The sequence below is a fragment of the Neophocaena asiaeorientalis genome, unplaced genomic scaffold, assembly GCF_003031525.2.
Source record: "Neophocaena asiaeorientalis asiaeorientalis breed wild unplaced genomic scaffold, Neophocaena_asiaeorientalis_V1.1 scaffold197, whole genome shotgun sequence".
In the NCBI taxonomy this organism is placed as follows: Eukaryota; Metazoa; Chordata; class Mammalia; order Artiodactyla; family Phocoenidae; genus Neophocaena; species Neophocaena asiaeorientalis.
The window spans coordinates 6,919,852-6,936,844 of record NW_020174703.1 but is presented as its reverse complement, the minus strand read 5'-3'; the positions used below and the strand labels follow the sequence as shown (position 1 = coordinate 6,936,844).

The window sequence follows — 16,993 nt, the reverse complement described above, 5'->3', positions numbered from 1 at the left end:
TTCCAAAAGCAGATCCTCCAGCTCCACATCTGGCCTTCAGATGGCTGCAGCACTGACCAGCATCTTGAAGGTAGTAGTATGAGTAACCTTGAGTTAGAAACCCCTTTCAAAGCCACTCCCAGATTCCTGACCACAGAAACAGTATTTGAAAAATGAGCCTTTGAGAATTTACACAGTTTACACTGCTCATCATAGGTGGAGAAGAGATTAAAATCCTTATCTGTCTGAGTCTGGAGCCCAATCTTTTGCTTTAGAAAGGGAGATCAGAAGACTCATTTCCTCAAGGCTCAGATGCACGGTCTACATCTAAAGATATAGAAAAAGATGAAAATGACAGATCAGAGAGTTCCCTGATTCATGAAAGGAAGAAAACTATTCCAAAACAATTGGAAGGAACTGTAAGTATAAAATAAAAATATGATGATGCTCTTTTCCTTGGCTTTATAGATGCTAATAATTTACCTTATTGTGTCTTATGCAATAGAACATTTCTGCATAGTAATATGATGCCAGTTAAGTTGCAACACCATTTTGAGACCAGTCATTCAGAGTTTTTAAAAAGGAACTGACGTTTTAAATGAAGATGTAATGAACTTTTGAGAAGCCAAAAATTATTTGGTGCAGCTTTTCAAACCTGAGGAGAAAAATCCAGTGAAGTATCTTACAGCATAACTGGCTGAAGAAGTGAACATCATAGGTGAGAGAACAGTAAAGCCTGACAGAGTTTATCTTGCTGAATGCCTTCTAGAGGAAAAGTCAGCAAAAGAAACCATGGCACTGCCACTTTTCAATGTTATAGTAACTCATCAAATTAAAGATTTGACTGCAAACTTTAAAACTGATCTTTTCTGCAGAACTGCACTTTTGCCTTAGAAATGGATAGATCTGCTGACTGTCTGGACTTGCTATTCTGGTTGTATTCATCAGGTATCAGCACCAACTAATTATCAAAGATCTTTCATATGAATGTTTGACAACAAACATAGAGGTGCTGAATCGGGGCTTCCCTGGTGGCGCAGTGGTTAGGGATCCGCCTGCCAATGCAGGGGATACGGGTTCGAGCCCTGGTCCGGGAAGATCCCACATGCCGCGGAGCATCTAAGCCCGTGTGCCACAACTACTGAGCCCACGCTCTAGAGCCCGCGAGCCACAACTACTGAAGCCTGTGCACCTAGAGCCCGTGCTCCGCAACGAGAAGCCACAGCAATGAGAAGCCCGCGCACCACAACAAAGAGTAGCCCCTGCTCCCTGCAACTAGAGAAGGCCCGCTTGCAGCTACAAAGACCCAACGCAGCCAAAAATAAATAAAATAAAATAAATTTTTTTTAAAAGAGGTGCTGAATCATTTGAAGTATACAATATTTTTTTTGAATCTCATCATTTATCCTGGAACAGTTGTGTTGACATTTGCACTGATGGTACTAAAACAAAGGTGGGTAAAATTGCTGGTGCCTTACAACAAGTGAAGGCAATGGCAACAAAATGAACTAGTCATCATTGTATTCTTTACCACTACCCATTTGCAGAAGAAAGGAAAAAAAAGAGAGAGAAGCCAGTTTCACTTAAGAAAGTCATAGATGAAACAGTAATAATTACTAACTTTATTAAAACTTGACCCTTGAAATATATATATCTTTAATATTTTATGACAATTGTCTGGAAAGGCATTTGGTCTACTAGGTTGAATGATATGATATGACATTGCCATTTGTTCTAATCAAATACTGTTTGAGTTGTGAGCTGAACTAGTCTCTATTTTTTATGGAATACCAATTTTACTTGACTGACAAACTGGTTATTCAGATTTGGGTATTTGTCAGTTTTGGGGTTTTGTTTTTTTTTTAACACATGCAAATCATTTATTTCATTTCATTCTCACCATGATTCTATGATGTGGGAATTGTTCCCTACATTTGACAGGTGAAGATATGAAAACTAAAACAGATAGCACCACTTGTCCAGGATCCCATAGCTGGAGCTCACACATGAATGCAGTGGATCATCACTTGTTAGGTTCTTCATGACATTTTTTTTTTTCTTAAATTCCATATATATGTGTTAGCGTACAGTATTTGTCTTTCTCTTTCTGACTTACTTCACTCTGTATGACAGACTCTAGGTCTATCCACCTCATTACAAATAGCTCAATCTCATTTCTTTTTATGGCTGAGTAATATTCCATTGTATATATGTGCCACATCTTCTTTATCCATTCATCCGATGATGGACACTTAGGTCAAACATGGATTGTTGTGAATTGAAAGGAGAATTTAACATTGGAATTCATTAATGAGGAAATCTGAACTCTCAGTTACTAAAAGACTATGCAAATTTCATATAACATTAATGGCAATTATTCATTCAAACAATCACCTCACCTCCCCCAAAATTGATTTTGCTTACTACTATGGCCTGCAGGACAAATCTGGCCTATTGCACAGCCTATCTCTTAAGAATGGTTTCTACATTTTTTAAAAGTTACATTTTAAATGGTTATATAAGTGCTTACATAATATCCTCTATCTTGTCTCTTAGTCCACAAAACCTAAAATATTTACTATTTGGCTCATTACAGAAAAAGTTTACGAACCCTTGCTTTAAGCAAAAGTGCTCAGAAGCACTGCAATGTCATGGCTTTGAAGCCTGCAAACTCAGCTCTAGCACTGACCAGCTATGTGTTTTGGGGTAAGTCCTTCATCTCTGAGCCTCACTTTACTCACATATAAAGTGGACTATTAGTATCTAAATCAAATTGCTAAGACCACATGAGGTAATGTACAACGTGTGTAAAGTATCTGACACATCCTAGACATTTCATGTTAGTTCCCTTCCAGTTCCCATAAATTGTTTTGACCATTGAGTGAATCTCCAACCTACTTGTATGTGTGTGGCTGAGAGAAGCAGGGAGAATAGATTACATATTGAACAAAAACTTTTCATACCTTTTGTCTGCATAGCATTTCCCCCCAGAGCACTTTCCCACTTGTGCAATCCAACTGTTAGGAAGAAACGCAATGTATTTTTTTTTAAATCATAACTGTAGATGTTGTAGGTCAGAAAACTATTATAATGAACAAAGATGCACTAAATTAGACATGAGGTTCAGTAGACAGATTCTCCTGTTAACATCCTTCCACTTTTCTCTATTTCCAACAACCATGCTCAAATTTCATCTCTTAACCTCATTCTGGATTACATGTTGCCCTGCAGAGTTTCCTCTTCCCATCAGCCTACATCATCCTATACAGTTTAAACGTTCCATAAATGCTAGCAAACAGGGTCTAGGGGACCAAAAGACCAACCTGTGATAAAGAGTAGAGAATAGATAGAAACAAAGTCATCTTTTAGTTTCATGTGTTCTGTTCTAACTCGCAGAATCTTTGACCAGTGATTCTCAACCCCTTTCTTCCCCCAGCACACCTGAGAGGTATGATACACTCCCACCAGTAAGGTTTTCTCTGGCCACTACGATCTTCAAAATGGGGTTGTATGGCCCTTGAAAACACCTCCCCAGTGATTGTGATAGACCATTAAGGAGGAATTCCGGATCTGTTTGACAACTATTGCTTTAAATTACTTTACCCAATAATTCTAGTGCCATAGAACACTCTATGACATAAATCACAGCAGGATCATTTTTGACCCACCTTCTAGAGAAATGGAAATAAAAGCAAACAAATGGGACCTAATGAAACTTAAAAGGTTTTGCACAGCAAAGGAAACCATAAATGGTTTGTGACCACCTAGAGGGGTGGGATAGGGAGGGTGGGAGGGAGGGAGACGCAAGAGAGAAGAGAGAGCTTCCCTGGTGGCCCAGTGGTTAAGAACCTGCCTGCCAATGCAGGGGACACGGGTTCGAGCCTTGGTCTGGGAAGATCCCACATGCCACAGAGCAACTACACCCATGTGCCACAACTACTAAGCCTGCACTCTACAGCCCACGTGCCACAACTACTGAGCCCACGAGCCACAACTACTGAACCCTGTGTGCCTAGAGCCCATGCTCCGCAACAAGAAGCCACCACAATAAGAAGCCTGTGCAACGAAGAGTAGCCCCTTCTCACTGCAACTAGAGAAAGCCCGCACACAGCAACGAAGACCCAATGCAGACAAAAATAAATAATTAAAAAAAAAAAAAAGAGGGAAGAGATATGGGGACATATGTATATGTATAACTGATTCACTTTGTTATAAAGCAGAAACTAACACACCACTGTAAAGCAATTATACTCCAATAAAGATGTTTTAAAAAAAAATTCTAGTGCCATTTATACCACTCAGACTACTTGAAAAAGAGGGACTAGATCTAACAAGAGTCTTCGCCTGTATGAAACACAAGCAGATTCAGGTTTACCTTTGATTATGGTTCCTTAGAAAATAGAAGGAGGGTGGATTTGGTTTCAATGCCTAGCCTACCTATAGTTGTATTTTATGAGACACCATACCATAACCAGCAGCCCTCCTGGAGAAAATTATAGAGAAAGGTGATAGGCTTATGTTTGAATGGACTGTTAGCACCCACATAGGTACAATGAGAGGTGAATTTTTAAATACAGGTGTGATGAGGAAAAGGAAGAGAGATCTGACAGAAACCAAGGACCCGACAAGTAACCTTAATGAAAATTACAACAAAAAGAGTAGATGCAAACAGATAATCCGATAAGAGTAACCAGATTGCTAAAACACCTGGATTTTTAAAGAAAGTCACACCTACTTTCTCATAACGAGATTCTACTGCAGAGAAGGGACTATGTGATCATGATTTGTGGAAAGCAGAATTTAAGGAAAAACAGAAACAAAACTAAGTTTTTAGCCTGTATATTTCAAGAGTCTCAAATACATGCGTCTGTGTGTTCAGTTATCTAAAGATATTTGTTAAGGAAAAAAATTTTATTATAAGAGAAGATAAAAATGCAATATCCAGCAATCTATCATCAGTTTAAATTCTATTGGACAGCGCTTCCCTGGTGGCACAGTGGTTAAGAATCTGCCTGCAAGTGCAGGGGACACGGGTTTGAGCCCTGTTCCAAGAAGAACCCACATGCCACAGTGCAACTAAGCCCATGTGCCACAACTATTGAACAAAAACAGTCTATGCCCTCATGGAGCTTACATTCTACTTGGAAAGACAGACAATAATAAAATAGCTATACAATTATAAACGGGAATTCCCTGGTGGTCCAGTGGTTAGGACTCCACGCTTCCACTGCCGGTGGCCAGGGTTCTATCTCTGGTCAGGGAACTAAGATCCCACAAGCCACATGGCACGGCCAAAAACAAAATAAAGAAAAAGAAAAAGAACATTTAAAATTTAAAAATATATATATAAAGCCAGGTTGTGATAATGTGCTGTGAAGAAAAACAAAGCAAGGCAAAGGGAGACAGCCAGAGACTCTATTTTAGCCAAAGAGGTCCTGGAAAACTTCTGTATTATCTTCCAAACCTATGTGATGGCAAAGCAGTTTGAGACCTGAGAGTTCTTGTCTCCTGTCTGTTTTGAACTCTGAGCAAGCTTCCCCACTCCCACAGGTTCAACTCTGACCTGTATTAAAAACTCCAAATTCCTACCTCCAGCTCTGACCTTTTCTCTGAGTTCTAATTCCATGATGCCAAGAGTATAATAGACAGAACTAAAACCAAACTAGCTCCCCCTTGGCTCCTTTACCCCCCACCAAAAGACTATCTTCATTTTTCTAGAACTGTCTAGAGGACTTAATGTTTTGTCTCTTTCTGCTCCTTTATTCCACTGTAAAAAAAAAAAAAAGTACTAAAAGTTCCTTCTCCAAAATGCTTCCCACATATCCTGTAGTCCTCATTCTCAAAAGCATCACATTTAAGAACAGCTGGAAGTTTGTTTGGGAAAGCCCTGCTCGACCACAATTGGACCCTAGGACCTCCCATATCAAAACTAAATCTCTATGCCTCGTTTTCATACCCTTCAAAATCCAGCTGCCTCAGATCTGTTATGGGCTGAATTGTGTACCCCCAAAATTCATATGTTGAAGCCCTGGTCCCCAGTATCTCAGAGTGTGATTGTATTTGGAGATAAGAGCCTTTAAAGAAATAATTAAGTTAAAACGAGGCCATTAGGATGTGCCCTAATCCAATCTGACTTATGTCCTTATTAAAAGAGAGACACCAGGGACATATGTGCAGAGGAAAGGCCAGATGTGCACATGGGAAGGCAGCCATCTGCCAGCTAAGGAGAGAGGCTTCAGGAGAAACCTGCTGGCCCTTTGATCTTGGACTTCCAGCCTCCAGAACTGTGAGAAAACAAATTTCTGTTATTTAAGCCACCCAGTCTGTAATATTGTCATGGCAGCCCTAGCAGACTAATGCACTATCTCTTCATAGTACTATCTACTACTCAACATGCAGTCTTACAAACAATCCTGGAAAGCACTACACTAATTCTTGTCCCAAACTTCTATCCAAGCTAGAACTCTTGCCTGTAATATTCTTCATCCCTTCTTAAAAGCACAGGGTTTTGAAGTCAAACAAACTAGATTCAAATCCCAGTTTCATTCACTTAACAGCCATGTGGCTTTAATTAACTTCTCTAAGACTCTGTTTTCTCATCCATAAAATGGGTACATCACTGAATTCAGTCAGTATGTAGGTTAAATGAGGTAGTGTACATGACATGCCCAACACAACACCTGGTACACAGCATACATTCAATGGTGATAGTTGTAGTTGATATTCATTTTTCAAAGCTCCATTTAATACCAGATTGTTAAGCATTCTGGCCTCTTTGGACCACCAGCCCAACCTGAAGAGAACATAGAAGAGGAGAATCATGGAGAGAAGCTTGGAGCCCTACCCTACAGGGCCTGATGCCACCTGAGAACATTGGAGTTAATGTGATAAGCCACGGGGAGCCAGTCAGGGTTTTTGAACCGAGGAAAAGCATGATCAAAGCCATGCTTCAGGAAGGATAAAGTGACAGCTGCGTGTAGATGATCAGGACAGACACCATGCAATACTAGAGGTGACAGGTCATAAAGAACTAAACTTGAGTGGTGCTTATAGGAACGTAAAGAGGGGAGAATTGTTTAGAGAAATATTTCAGACATGTAGTCTACAAGACTGAACACTGAAAGGGAGGACAGAGTCAGAGGTCTCCCCAAGGAAGGCCTTGAGATTGCTTCAGTGCTAGCACCATGAACAGAAACATGGAGGCTGGGTGAAGATGCAGGAGCACAGGGGAGGCATCAAGCTTGATTTTAACTCTCACATTTCATTCCCTGTGCTGCTCCTGCCACTGCATCTCACCCCATATCTGCAGTCTGATCAGGTGCCTTCTTTTCCAGTAAAACTGCAAGAAGGGATTTCAAAATTAATTTACACAAAGATATAAACAGTAACCTTTCTTAAGGGCAACTCTTCATTTTAAGAAAGCCCCTGCTCCAAAGATGAACAACAAGAAACGTGGATAATTGACAAACATAAGTGAGGTATGGGATGGAGACAGCATGTCCTTTAGCAAATATTATCATTACACATTCCACCTCCTGCTGCTACGAACACTTTGGCTGCAGTCTGGTGCCATCCCTAGATTTTGACATTAGTGTTGTGTTTAAGAACCACTTTCTTATCTTAATGCTGGATGCTGTTCAACACTGCAAAAAAACAAAATTGTTTTCGTTGGCTGTTTAAAAGCTGAGACAGCACAGAACAGCAGGGCTGGGAAGGTCCATGATACATCACATCAGCCATCCTTCAGATAGTTCCAGTTCTTCTACCCTGACACTAGAGATGCCAAGGGTAAATTCAGCAGCCTTACCCAGTGCTCGTTTTCCATCTCTCCAAACCTTGTCTTCCACCGCTAATTAAACCCACCTCCTTTACCCTGGACAGAGGTATAAAATAGAAATTTCTTACAGTCTTCAAAATAGCTTTTCACACATTAGAAAACAAACAATTCTTTCACTTCTTTTTTCCACTCTGGGTTATTTATTCAATCAAAATTTATGGAGTGACCATGCACATACACTGCAGAGGTGAGGGAAAGAGATGGAGGAAAGGAAAGGAGGATGAAAATCCAAACTCCTGCAATTCTTACCCTCAACATGTTCTCGGTTCGGTTAATCTTCACTCACATCTGTGGATCACCTTTGTAGCTCTGACCCCTTTAAATCTCCCACAAGCCTTTCTAGGTTTCTTTTAAATGTGGGATTCCATGGTAAATAGTCCACATTTTCAAAAGGATCTGACCCATATTTTCTAAATTCCCAGCCATGAACTTGTTTGAAAAGTGCATACATTGTAATATGTGGGTATGCAAGGGTGAGTGTGTAGGAGAGGCTGATTTAATAGTCATGGTGCTGAATCATTCAGCAGATTATTTACCCTGAACTTCATATCACTTTCTGTCATATATTCACTGCACTCGGCCAAACACTGCACAAAATGTATTAAAAAGAAATCAACCTGGTACTGCTGCTATAGAAAATGGTAATATTAAACATCGAATTACCATATGATCTAACTCCACTTCTGGGTATACACCCAAAAGAATTGAAAGCAGAGACTAAAAACAGGTTATTTATACACCTATGTTCACTGCAGCATTATTCACAGTAGCCAAAAGGTGGAAGCAACCCAAGTGTCCATCGAGGGAAGAATGCATACACAGAACAGGGTATGTACATAAATGGAACATCATTCAGCCTTAGAAGGAATTTCTGACACATGCTACAACTTGGATGAAACCTGAGGATATTATGCTAAGTGAAATTAGCAAGTCACAAAAGGACAAATATTATATGATTCCACTTATATAAAGCACGTAGAGTTGTCAACTTCATAGAGACAGAAAGTAGAACAGTGGTTGCCAAGGGCCGGGGAAGGGATGAATGGAGAGTCATTTTTCGATGGATGTGAAGCTTCAGTTTGAGAAGATGAAAAATGTCTAAAGATGAACAGTAATGATGATTGCACAACAATGTGCATTAATGCCATTGAACTGTATACTTAATGCCATTGAACTGTATACTTAAAAATGGTTAAGATGGGGCTTCCCTGGTGGCGCAGTGGTTGAGAGTCCACCTGCCGATGCAGGGAACACGGGTTCGTGCCCCGGTCCGGGAAGATCCCACATGCCGCGGAGCAGCTAGGCCCGTGAGCCATGGCCGCTGAGCCTGCGCGTCCAGAACCTGTGCTCCACAGCGGGAGAAGCCACAACAGTGAGAGGCCCGTGTACCACAAAAAAAAAAAAATGGTTAAGATGGTAAATTTCATGTTATGTATACTTTATCACAATTTCTTAAAATATTAAAAACATTTAAGGATATAATAGAAGAAAATGTTCCTGAAATAAAGAAATATGAAAAAAAAGGAATCAGCCCTCTTCTAGAAGCAGGTGCTTTAAAAATCCATGGCAATGATGCAGACACAAAGCAAAACACAAAGAGACAACAGGCCAGGGGAAAATCTTTTTGACCTCAATTGAATAAGTATGTGTAAGAGCATTTACAGCTGTGTGTTTCAACCTTTCTTTCATTATTATACCCACTAAGGAAGTTTGTAGATATTTTTTTCCCTAATTGTCTCCTGATGAAAGTTTAAAACCACAGATAGGGACTTCCCTGGTAGCGCAGTCCTTAAGAATCCGCCTGTAGCCCATGCCCCTAGAGCCCGTGCTCCACAGCAAGAGAAGCCACTGCAATGAGAAGCCCGCGCACCAAAACCAAGAGTAGCCCCCACTCACAGCAACTAGAGAAAGCCCATGCGCAGCAACGAAGACACAGCGCAGCCAAAAAAATAAATAAATAAAACCACAGATATACTATATATCTGTTTATGTACAATGGTCCTTTAGAGGACCACAAACCATTGTGATATCTGAGATATTGCCCCCCAAGAACCAATTTTGCCCTCTTGTATGCAATATCACCCTCTTTGAGAAGGCATGACTTGCAGTATTAGCCACTCCAAAAAATGGGTGCCATGACAAATAGCAAATCTGACCGAAATAGAGAGCTGGGAATGCACACATACTAACCAACACTAAAATGTGTCCAAAAGTCTATCGCCAATATTAAAAGTATCTGCACACCACTAAACATCTGAACAAAAAGTGAGAAATTCATTTTTAGTGTCTCCAAGTATCCAGAAATTGCCATTGTAGAGATGATATAACATCTAATTGATTAACAGGTTTTTGAGAAGTTTAATTCAGATATTTGATATCATGTATAGAGAATGCAGCATTACCATTGTAATGGTAACATAACCATGACATAGTTTATTTTTCTACCTGGTAAAATGACATATGCAGATTTTATAGAAAAACTCCATAATTTTTCTTATTACCTGGAATTTAAGGAGCCTTATAATTTTGCTACTCAGAGTGTGGACCTTGCAACATCAGCATCACATGGAAGTTTATTAAAAGTGCAGAATTAGGGCTTCCCTGGTGGTGCAGTGGTTGAGAGTCCACTTGCCGATGCAGGGGACACGGGTTTGTGCCCCAGTCCGGGAAGATCCCACATGCCGCGGAGCGGCTGGGCCCGTGAGCCATGGCCGCTGAGCCTGCGCGTCCGGAGCCTGTGCTCCGCAGCGGGAGAGGCCACGACAGTGAGAGGCCTGCGTACCACAAATAAATGAATAAATAAATGCAGAATTACAAGCTCCACCCCAGATTGACTGAAACAGAATCTGTAGTTCAATGAGATCACCAGGTAATTCTTATGCACATTAAAGTTTGAGAAACACTGCCTTAAAAGACAAATACCATCCAAGTAGATTTATTTATTACTCCACTCATCCTATACTACGGAGCCTTTAGGAAGTGCAAACTGGAAAAGAATCATGCAAAAATTTAAAAAAATCACCAGATACAAAACACGCAAATTTCTATCCTGGGGCCTACGCCCTCAAAGAAGTTAGTTCAGGTAGTTGACTCACTCTTCAATAGCAGGGATGGGGCTTCCCTAGTGGCGCAGTGGTTGAGAGTCCACCTGCCGACGCAGGGAACACGGGTTCGTACCCGGGTCCGGGAAGATCCCACATGCCGCAGAGCGGCTGGGCCCGTGAGCCATGGCCGCTGAGCCTGCGCATCCAGAGCCTGTGCTCCGCAATGGGAGAGGCCACAACAGTGAGAGGCCCGCGTACTGCAAAAAAAAAAAAAAAATAGCAGGGATGGTTGAGAGCAGGTGAACGGGTTTGCCAGATGCCCGCAGCTCCTCTCTTCAGAAGCAGCAGCAGACGGCCCTTCACCAGAGGTGTGAATAGGAATGCTCTTCCAAGCCTTAGCTTTTCAGCATGGAAGAAAACATCCTGCGAGGAGCAATGTGAGCAAGCAGCAGGATTCCCCTTTCTTTATAATCCCAGCTGTTGTGTCCAAAACTGACTCAATAACTAAGAGGCTTCCTCTCCCCAAACATTAGCCCAACCACTCCCATTAATTCCACCATATAGCTTCACTCTTTGGTCTGAAAGATTTTCCCTGTGGTCTTCTTAAAATATGAAGAGTTACGGTGGTTATTAACTACCCTAACTAACTACCAGTTAAAACTGAACAGGGAGTAGATGGTAGCCAGGTGTGAGCTAGGGAAAAGGAAGGACCCTAGGGAAATCAGAGCCCTGGAAAGAGGTTGACCTCTCCCCATTGTACCTCCGCTAATATCCCAGTGGCCTGGTGGCAAGGGCACTGGCTATTGGGACACGGCCCCTCAGATTCAAATCCAAGCTCTGCCACTTACGATCTGGGGGATCTTGAACCAGCTGTCAACCCCTCTGAGCCTCAATTTCCTCACCTATAAAATAAGACTAATTATGCCTGCCTCAGATGCCATTATGAGGGCTGAATGAGATCTTGCTGGTCAACTCGCAAAACAAGTGTTTAATAAATGTTAATTCCCTATCCACTAACTCCCCCAGGAAGCAGTAGCGTATTTTCATCCACTTAGTTTGGAAAGAAATTGTTTTACCTCACAGACAGTCCCAAATTAAAGGAACAGGAAGTGCTTTAATCAGAAACCACGTATGCAAGCTTTAATGACGGGCTTCACCAAAACTGTAGAGGGCATGATGCTCTCTGAGCCTGTTAGAGATTACATAACCCTGAAACTGCCAGTCAGCAGAGAGCTGAATTCCCCTCTTAGATGTATGCATGCGTCCTCTTCTCATGGAAAATAGTGGAAATTCAAAATGGTTAAAAAGATGCTAAACCATCAAAAAAATCTTAGTTCACAAGAAATCACAGTACAATGCCTATAAAGTTCACAGTAACTTTGAGGCAACTTCAAAAATTGATTAAGGGATCCAAGAACCATAGAAATTGTAGAAACACCCCACTGCCCACTTTGACGACATCAGTCAAGGCCCAGGTAACATCTGGAATTAGGAATATCCACCTTTCACACCATCAGGAGTTCAGCATCAGGCCAAGAAAGCCAAAAGGTGAAGTCAGCCTCCTGATCTTCCTATTAACCTGGGAGGGAAAATCAAGAGGCCACCAGATCAATGTCAGCTAAGAGCCAAAAGTAAATGGTTTTCTCAGGAGCAGTTCACTGTGCATCTCAGAATAATTAGAAAATCTTCCCTCTCAGTAGTGCTCTCCACAGCTCTTTAACTTCTGAGAGGGTTTCCTTTGGTTCCAGACTTCTCTCAGGACAAAGTAGAAATGAGAGAGGTTTGCCTCAACTTCCTCAATGAGGAAAAGTCTGTAGCTGGACAACTAAATTATACTTAGCATGGTCATCACCTCCATGCTGGGAAGGACAGCGCTAAATGTTTAACACGAGGTTTTTTGTGCGCCCACTTTTTTTTTTTTTTTGGCCACGCTGCATGCCTTGCCGGATTTCAGTTCCCCGACCAGGGATTGAACCCAGACCCCAGCATTAAAAGCCTGGAATCCTAACCACTAGGCTACCAGGGGACTCCCGTGCACCCAGCTCTTGTGCTAACTCTTCCCAGACTGTCTCTCTTATAGCCTCTGTACCCTATCCAACTGTGTCTTTAACCAAAGCAAATTGATGTTATAATGAAGAGAGGTGGTAGATCATACACTGTACTCTGAAGCCAAATAAAAAGACTTTAGGGTTATCTGAATGTTTAGATGATCTGTGTGGTTGATCTCTATCAGGGATTGTTGAGGGGAATGAATAAGCCTTTGAAATTTTTCTCTTCTTTTATTGTCTAAACAACCTACTGACAGGAGAGGCCAAAAAAAAAAAAATTATTCCACCTGATCAATAATGTGTTTCTTTAGATGCCAGATTTAAAGTGAGGGAATATATATTACAAAGTGCTTAAAATTTACATAATAAATGTCATCCTCTGAGGCACCTCCACCCCATACATCAGTTCCCTAATCCTCCTGGAGACAATCTCAATCCATCCTACCTAGAAATGCACTTTTATTCACACAAAATCCCAGATTGTAATAGATCTGGGGGTTCAGCCAAGTCATCAAACTTCAAGATTTCCTTTGTTCATACAATGGTCTTGTAATACATGTCTTTCATTTTACAAAGGTAATATAAGAACTACATGCTATACAACATTTTGATCTACTCAGATATATTTTTCCATAAAGATATAGTTCTATGCCTACCCTTGGTGAGAAAGTATACCTCTAAGCCCACACTCAAACTTCCTGGGAGATTTCTAACTAGGAGTATCAAAGGCTACTTCACTGGCTAAATAAAAGTTTTTACATTAGATTTATGATACTTTCATCACCCATCCTACCAACCTTTCCCATCAGCATCTTAGTCTTTCCTGGGCCTTCAAGGCGAACAGAAACAATTCATAGTCGTTACCAAACTATGAAAACATCCCAAATTTTCCTTCCCCAAAATACTGCCCCCTAATATTTTGCCCCAAAACAAATATGATCAGCCAAATATCAGAAAGTGACTCCAAAGTAAAGAATCTGAATATGGGAAAAGAAAAAAAAAGCTTTTAAGATACTTTTTCATACTAAATATAAAATAATAAAAATATACCTTTGTGTTTGAAGAGTCAAGTCATACAAATACGTAAAGGCAAATCAACTGTTTCCAGCTGTAATCAGCGATAATAACCCAAGTACGTGAGAGCACGAGAAAGATGATCAGTTTCCTTTTGAGGTTACATGATAAGCAGCAGCGACAGTCAAGCAGCCTTTTTCTCTAAGAACTCGCCGGCGTCTGACCTCTTGGCAAGAGAAGGCCAGGCCCTCTCCCTGGCCCCCTTTATAGCGTTCGCTTGCTGCTCACCGCTCTAGAAAGAGATGGGGGCGGGGGACGCTAAGGACCTGTTTCCTAAAATACAGAATACGGTCCAACACTCATTCGAAAGGGGCTGCGTGGGCACAGAGGAGGGGCGGAGACGGCGGGAAGGGAGTAGCGAGGACTTTGTTCGTGGACTTTTTTTTCTGCACCCTGGAAATTCCCAGGCCAGAAAGGTACCGACCCTAGTCCCGGACATTCCCCTCAAGGGTCGGCTCCAAGACCTGGACTGGAACCGCGCAGAGGAATCAGAAGCAAATCTGTAAGCAAAACTTTTTTTTTAGGGATACCTTTTTTAAACGTCTCAGTGAACTTACTGCCTGCATTGGCCTTGCCCCCTCCTTAGATTCACCTTCTCTGCTTCTTTCGCTTTTTCTGTACAGCCTTTAAGTGCGGGGGCTGAGGAGGGGGATGCTTTCTACAGCAAGGCTTTTCAAATATGGCAACCAGAAAGTAGTGTCCCCATCGTGTGCCTTCACTGACAAACTAAAGGACAAGGAATCTGCGATGTAAGTAAAGCAGTGGTCCTGTAACATGAAGGTTACATTATTTTCATGTGGGGTGAATTTAAACAGAATGAACCATTGCGCAACAGTGAAAGGATACCTTCTACGACATTAGGTTTCACTGTGGCTTCTTTTTCTTTTGGGACACTTTCGACTGTCATCTCTGTACTGCTTCCCGACCCCCCGCCTCCCCAAGGCAGTCTTACAATCCAGCTTTAGAATTAGACAGGAAATATCTGCTTCTCCGATAGGAATGGGCATCTAGACCTAAACACCAGAAGATCCTTAAAACTTTAAGACAGCAGACCGTCCTTCTTATAAGAAGCCTGACTTCCTCTCATTTCACGCAGGATACTGAAGAGCAAAATGTAACACATGTAAGTTCACACGTTTTCTAAAAAGCTGTAAGTGCCCTTCTGAGACAAAGTGAACTTGAAGTGCATTTTGTGCCCTTCTACCTCCTGCGTCCTATAAACTGATGCCCTCAACAACCCTCTGATTTTCCACCCTCACCCCCGTCCTCCCCCAGGATTCCTAGGCACCCCTAGCACTCTGGGACTGTGGTCTCACTTTCTAAGAGGAAAAGAACACTTTCCAGAACTTATTTATTTATTACACACTGAGGAGTCAGGCAAATGCACTCCACTGAAGACATAAACCCTGGAGAGAATAATGTTTAACACTAGAGAATGAATACACTTGGATTTCTGGCATGAGCGACTAGCTAATCTTTAAAAGCTGAATTTACCCAGATCTACAAAGATAATGCTGAGCACCTTTTTTTTTCAGGGGGGAAGGGAGGGGGGTGGGAACGGAGTTGGGAGGTCTTATTTCTGTTGTTTCCCTTGGAGATTTATTTCCTAGTACTTTCTGGGTAACTGCTATTTCCTTTAATAGGGCCCAGAAGCAGACTCACCTCTGGCTTGCAACACACGGATATAAAGGCTTACCATACACGTTCTTGGCAAGTGCCCAGATGGATCAATCTGAAACTTAATACCTGAAGCTGGGAAGTATCAGTCAGTTGGTATTTAACAAAATGATGGCTGTTCAGAAAGGTAAAATGGATCATATTGGAACAACAAACTTATATTTGCTAAAGAAAAGTTACTCTTAACTTTTATAAAATATAATTTTCACAGAAGAGCCTTATTATGGATTCTCCCTTTCACAAGTAGCATCAAATCAATCATTTGAGTTCTAGAATATGAGGAGATCCACTAAATGAAGTTAATGCTGTCATTCCAAAATAAAAATCGATATTTTAACCCAATGAAATTATATATTAATCACCATTTTAATATTTTATTATAAATCTAAATGGCCAACCTATGTAAATAATGATATCACTTAGCTAAACTGTTGGGCAGACTTTTATAATTAAGTCATGAAAACATAGAAAAATATTTGTATGTTAAATTTAAAAACACAGATAAAAATTACATGTTCTCTGTGATTACAGCTGTGTGATTTTAAAAACCTAGAAGAAAATAAACCAAACTGCTAACGCTCATCGCAGATGATAGAATTAGATATGGATTCTATCCATAGATTTTCTTTTTCTAGATTTTACAATATGTTTATTCAATATCCTTTACATTTATAATGGAAACACAACTCTGTGGTATTGGCTTAAAATAAACTTTTCAGAAGAAATTAAAATTGTTCTGAGAATGATTTAGGTAATATTCCAAACTCTACACTTAGTCATTTTTTTTAACTTCCACACGAGCATAGAAAGACACATTAGGACAGAGTGAATGAGAATACTTTAAGAAACTGTGTCATCAGATCTTTAGGACATGTCACTAAATCAAAAATTAACGGGATGGGGCTTCCCTGGTGGTGTAGTGGTTAAGAGTCCGCCTGCCGATGCAGGGGACACGGGTTCGTGCCCCGGTCCGGGAAGATTCCACATGCCGCGGAGCAGCTGGGTCCGTGAGCCATGGTCGCTGAGCCTGTGCGTCCGGAGCCTGTGCTCCGCAACGGGAGAGGCCACAACAGTGAAAGGCCCGCGTACCGCAAAAAAAAAAAAAAAATTAACGGGATGAGATCGTGAGAAATCATTTGCACAAACAAGTAGTACCACTCCGAAGCTCTGGAGAGGCAGTAAAAATTGAAATTCTCCTGGGAAGACATGACTCAGCCTCCTCCAATGATCCTTGAGTAAATGCTCAAAAGTTCTTTCATAAAAAATAAAACCTCTTTACAAAATCCAAAAAATTCTAGTTGAAAAGGGCTATGGACTCTCCCATACCTTAGTTC

General features: G+C 41.1%; 2 long non-coding RNA genes across 2 annotated transcripts; one reads left to right on the top strand and one right to left on the bottom strand.

Moving 5' to 3' along the window:
* Positions 1-11,985: 11,985 nt before the first annotated feature.
* LOC112409262 (uncharacterized) lies at positions 11,986-14,081 on the bottom strand. Its single transcript, XR_003005130.1, has 2 exons — positions 13,959-14,081; positions 11,986-12,439 (listed from the first exon to the last, which is right to left on the bottom strand). It is a non-coding gene; the product is annotated as an uncharacterized LOC112409262 (long non-coding RNA).
* A 296-nt stretch (positions 14,082-14,377) lies between these two features.
* Positions 14,378-16,557, top strand: LOC112409261 (uncharacterized). Its single transcript, XR_003005129.1, has 3 exons — positions 14,378-14,484; positions 14,606-14,731; positions 15,626-16,557. It is a non-coding gene; the product is annotated as an uncharacterized LOC112409261 (long non-coding RNA).
* Positions 16,558-16,993: the final 436 nt, after the last annotated feature.